Here is a 6,000-nt window from a genome sequence, read left to right on the forward strand (position 1 = left end):
GGTCTCGCTACTCACTTGTCATTGGTCAGCTGCAGGGGCGGATCTACCGGGGTGGCACGGGGTGGCAACTGCCACCCTAAGAAAAAGCTGTGCGTGCCACCCCAGACTTATCACAGAATAAAAAATAAATATAAGCAGTGTTTCATGTGCTACTATTAAGCCGCGGCGATGACAGCGTAATGGAAAATAATGGGGGAAAAAACATGTCTTTCACTAAACTGTGCACGATGGTTGCACGCGCACGCAGCGCACCCAGTGTAGTCGGCATCATTAACAAAATGACTATTATCAACCAGTTCTTTTTGAGTCAAAACCACAAAGCGCAGCCTGTTCACTAACGAATTTTTACATTTGTTCGTGGATCAGATACTGCTTCTCGGTTAATTCAGAAGTCCTCTGAGAAATCTAATCCCGTCCGGATATGTCTGAGATTCATCCCGTAATTGCTCGGTGACGCGATTCTCCGACCGCTCGCTCCACTTTCATCATGGATATAGAGGCCTTTCTGCCATATCTTTCTGCTATATATATAACTGATTTTAGATGGCCCATTTTCCCAAATCATTAATTCAGTTCTCAAAACAAAGACACATTTCTCAAAGTTTAACAATAAGTTAGTTAAACATTAGGTAGCAAAACTGATGACACCAATCAGAATCTCTGCATCCTAACAACGGAGAGAGGAGAGAGCTGAATGAATAATATACATGGGTTTTATGCTTACAGTATAATTACAGTACCAGTACATTAGATGGAAATTTCACTATTCTATATGTACAGTAAACTGTAGCACATATTGTACACCTTCAAAGGTGTGACTGTCAAATTTTATTTGTAACCATTTTTTTTTTATGTGCACTGCATGTTTGCAGAACTGAGAAATGACTGCCTAGAGATAAAGCTAGTCTTGTGTCAGGAGACCAGGAAACTGCTATAGCACTGTATACCTGAATATGATGGTATAATGAAAGTTGACCAAATTTGCAGAGGATGCTGAATTTACTTTTTATTTCTTTTTTTTTTTACTGTACTGTGGTGCATACCAAGTTCATACAATTCTTTGGTATTTGAACATTTCTAGAGTTTTTCATCTACTGCAAGATTACTTTACAGTAGCAAAATGAAAAATTATCTGTTCCCAAAAGTTCATTATTAATTATTAAATTCAGATTATTATTATTGTAATGAGGAGTCAAAGGCGAGCGGATCCATTTGCAGTATTTTATTAAGATCAGTATAACCAGCAGACAGGGGTCGATCAACAGCGTCTTGGATAACACAGAGAACCAGAATCATAAACGTTTACCAGGCTTGGGTCAGGGCAGGCGGCAGGCAAAAATCAGGTCAGAGTCAGAGCAAACAATCAACGGGGCAGGTGGCAGAGAATTCCAGAGGTCAAGGCAGTCCAGGATCAAACACGGAATAACAGTCAAAGTAAAACACTCAGAAATGCCAGACAGGCTAAACAAGACTTCGCCCCAAACTGAAGGTGTGAGTGGCTTATATGCAGGTCTGTGAATGATGTGCAGGTGTGATTGCTGATGGGAAGCAGGTGTGACTGTGAGATCAGGTGATCGTGTAATGCAGTGACTGATGGGAAATGTAGTCCGTGTGATGCAACAGTCAGTGTAGTGCTCGTGTCCAAATGATGAAGGGTGACATCTAGTGGTTGATGGGTGAATGGTCCTGGACCGGATCATGACAATTATTATTATTATCTGTAATTTAATTTATGTTTGACACTGAGCTGCAAAAATAAAGTAAAGAGTTTTTTGTTAAGTGTTATTGATCTCATGAGTGTTCACCGGGCAGGAAAATCATCTGTGTATTTGAATTGTAAGCATTTAAGAATACTTGTAATAACTAGATTGAAAAGTTTGAAAGACAAATTTATGCTGGCTTGTTTTAAAGTCTTGTTTAAGAAACATAAATAGTTTGGTCAGTTAGATGCTCTAGATGTTTGCTAAAGTGTTGCTAGTTGGTTGCTAGGATATTCTGGGTGGTTGCTAGGCTCTTGCAGTTGTTGGGGTGTTGCTAGACTATTGATAGTGTTCTGGGTGATTACAGACATTCCCACCTCTGGTAATAACAGAAAATCAAACATTGTTTTGAAAACTGGTCCAGTTTCAATGCTTTGATATTATTGTATTTCTTTCTAATGTAAATTCAAAAGTGTTACTCTTAAACTTGCTCTAAAACGTGATTTATACCATCTAAGTAGCCTATGTAATATTAATAGAACCACATGTCTTCTTTAATGATACAAGCTCAGAAACATTTATAACCTGTTGAAGTTTTTTATATAGTATTGACTTGGTGCCATGATGGATATTGAAATGTTGTTATTTATTTATTTACTTATTATAACAGTATAGATGATTACTTAATGGTAAGGCAATATTTGTGAACACAACTGTGCATGTCAGACAATAAATCCCCAAAAACTATGGGGGCTTGCTTTGGTGTTGCCACCCCTCATAGACCCCATGCCTGTCAGTCCTGTCAGTCCCTCCTCTCGTGCCCATATTTGGTTTGTTCCTGTTCCTGTCGTTATTAGTTGATTAGTCCCCAGCCGTGTTTGATTGTTCCCCACCTGTTTCAGTTCTCCTCGTTTGATTTAGTTCTGTTTATAAGCCCTGTGTTTCCCTGTCTCCATGTTCAGCTGTTATACATCAATCCTGTGTTCCTGTAACCCCTTTGTTTGTATTTCAGTAAAGTCTGTGTTTAAAGTATTCCTCGTCTCCTTGCTTCCCTGACTCCAACAACCCGTGACAAAATCCGTAAAAAAAAAATTCTAGAGCCGTCTCTGGTAACAAAATACTTCCTTGTGTTCTCTTTCTAATACAATGTTTAGGTTTGACTGTAATCATAATACAAAAACTAACACTTCAAATCATATTTATAACAAAAAAAATTCCAAAACTTGATAAGAAATAGTCTTTGAGATTGTTTAAATATATTTTCAACTCTTCCACCTATTGTCTAGACCAACTGTCTAAAAACAACTAGGCAATTCACAAGCTGCTCTATAGAGAGCTGTACAGGCATCAAGTTACACCTGCCATTACAGATGTTTTTATCATTTTTTTTGTTTTGTTTTTTTACAACCAGATGGTGCTAATCTGCCTTCCAAAACTGGTTTTGAATGGCTGAGTCTCTATTTTAACCTGAAATACTGCATTAATTAAAAAATAATTGTAAAAAATTAATTTTAAAACCATTTGTATTATTTTCAATGGCAAAAAAATGGATATTAATTACTGTATAAATATTAATTATTACCACAAAACCCTCTCAAAATGCAAAATAAAAATATTATTAAACAAAAATGAATTAGAATGATTTTACAGAAAAAATAAGAGGATACGATACATACGATCAGGGGCGGCGCCAGCGAATTTTGAAGGCAGGTGCTGAGGGGGTGCTAGATCACTGACAGGGGGAGCTGCGCAATTATATATATAATTATATATTATATATGTATATTATATGTTTACGTCGCAAATTTGGAAATATTTCTGTTTTAAACCGTGAAGGCGAGCCAATGGATATCACATAAGCAACGTGCAAATTTTGCGCAAGAGGTATGCCGGTGAACGTCTTAATCTCAGTCAATTCACTAGAGAAAGTGAAAGTAAAAACGGAATAACGGAGTAATGACAAAGCTTTCGGCATTTGACGCCGCATATTCTCTCAGAGACAATCCGAATCTACTTCAACATATGCTGATAACGGTAGGCTACAGCTAGCTGTTTTAATTTATTCCCTCAATATTTCTCTTGTGGCCCGTGCATAGTGAAAAAAAAAAGAGAAGAAACTTAGCTATTTCGTGTTAAACAGGTTGTTTTTTAAAGTCGGTGCTTAAAATAGGCCAACGCTTATTATTTCGTTGATTTTTATTGATGACTGCAGTGTCAATAATTTAATAATAGGTGTATAATTCATTGTGTAATACACCTGTTTTAATATTTTATTTGAGGAGTAAAAAGCCTATCTTTTGTTATCTATGTATCTATGTGTCTATATCTATCTATCTATATCTATATCTATATATATACTGTATATACACACACACTTTTAATAGGTCTACTATCAATAAATATGAGCAAAACTTGGCAACTCAATTTTTAATATAAAATTATTTTATTAATCATAATTTAAGATTTTATTTTATTAAATTAAACAAGCACAATATTCAGTATTCAATCAAATATTCTTGAAGATTTTGCATATTGACATTCATTGAACAACATTTCAGAATTTCAGTCAAGGGCAATATGGCACCAAAATGCACCCATAGCACTGCAGTATTCAAAAAAGCTTTGCCAACGATCACTTACTATTTACAATCTCAAACTAGGACAATTCGACGGTTGTTGTGGTTGACGGCAAACGCATCAATGATGCGCTGAACATCCAAAGCCTTCGCTCTTCGTGTACTGATGGCCAAGAGTGCCAAGTCGCTGTTCCGGGCATCCCCACAGTTGCTTCTCAGATATGTTTTCAAGCGTCGGAGACAAGAGAAAGATCTCTCACATGACACAGATGTCACAGGAAGTGTCAGAGATATCAAGATGAGTTTGTGTAAGTCTATAAATGCATCTTCATATGGCTCCATAAGTAACAGCAATTCAGAAGTGTTTTTAATCGAGTGTCCTTGATTTGTTTTTCTTTCAAGCAGACGCCGGACTTGGTGCATCTCTGCGTTTAAATTTTCTTCAGTGATACCGTAAAACTGTGCCATGGGCAATAGACACTTCTTTTCTAAGAATGACTTGTGTTGTGGGCTGAGGGCTGAGACCCCCGTCAACACATCGTTGGCATCTTTAGAGAAGCGTCTCATCAACTCACTGACCAGTCTGTCAACAACTTGATAAAAGCAGTCGGTGCGCAGATCATCATCAGAGCTGTGAGCGCGGTGTATAGGAGCCTCAATGATAAAGTCATTCAGTCGCTGGCTTTGTCGGGCATCTCTCCTTTGTGGTTGTGTGCTCCCCGATGCTAGGCCAACCTTGCCACACAGTTAATTTGCACGGTTTTGTAGGTCGCTCCAGTATTCCTCTGAACGTTTTTCGGATAGTGCTGTGACGACAGATTGGATCAAATCACTTGCTGATGAAATGTCCAGATTGGGTGACTGGAGCTGGTCTGAAGCAAATTTGGTGACCCGGAAAATGTCCTCAAATAAAACAAGATGCAAAACAAACTGTTGGTCGATAAGCCCCTGCATTGCCCTTGCATCTGTTTTTCGCCTCGCATTCGTTTGTACCTGAATATCCTGCAAAGTGGCCAGAATGGCGCAGAGTGATTTTTAATTGCCCTAGCGCAGAGTGCTGACATGCCCAACGTGTTTCACTAAGTTTCTTCAACTTGACTGGTTGTTCAGAAGGTTCAAGCTCCTTTTGTTTTTTCTTGAAAAGGTCATGGACCACTGACCCAGAAAAAAAATTGTAGAGCATTTGCACAATCTCAAAAAACTCAGAAGCAGGCTGGATATTTCGTACACAGTCCACTAGAGTAAGATTAAGTCTATGTGCATGACAGTGTACATATAATGCGTGAGGCACCTCTTTTCTGAACTTTTCCTGCACCCCGTTGTTACACCCCGACATCACCGCCGCTCCGTCATAGCATTGCCCGATGCAGGCGCTGACATCAATGTTGCATTGAGTGAGAGTTCTTTTAATACACTGTAGAAGTGAATCCGCATCCAATCCATCAGCTGGCGTAAAGTTTAAGAACTCCTCCATAACATTCCCGGCATGTAGGTAGCGAACCACTACCGAAATTTGTTCTTTTTTACTGATGTCTTTACTTTTTTTACAATTAACGCAAAATAACCAGCATCCCTTAGTTCATCGCTAATCTGCTTCCTTACCATATCAGCCATAATAGTGATTATCTCATTTTGCACTTCGTGGTGAGTATATTTTGCATTTGACGGATTGTCAGCTATCTTTTTAGCAAAGGTTTGGTCAAACATGCTGATGACATTGAGGA

General features: G+C 38.3%; 1 long non-coding RNA gene across 1 annotated transcript; it reads left to right on the top strand.

Moving 5' to 3' along the window:
- The first annotated feature begins 3,423 nt into the window (after window positions 1–3,423).
- On the top strand, window positions 3,424–5,300 carry LOC131528543 (uncharacterized). Its single transcript, XR_009267869.1, has 3 exons — window positions 3,424–3,734; window positions 4,361–4,584; window positions 4,682–5,300. It is a non-coding gene; the product is annotated as an uncharacterized LOC131528543 (long non-coding RNA).
- Window positions 5,301–6,000: the final 700 nt, after the last annotated feature.

Source organism: Onychostoma macrolepis, chromosome 21 (assembly GCF_012432095.1).
Source record: "Onychostoma macrolepis isolate SWU-2019 chromosome 21, ASM1243209v1, whole genome shotgun sequence".
Lineage (NCBI taxonomy): Eukaryota > Metazoa > Chordata > Actinopteri > Cypriniformes > Cyprinidae > Onychostoma > Onychostoma macrolepis.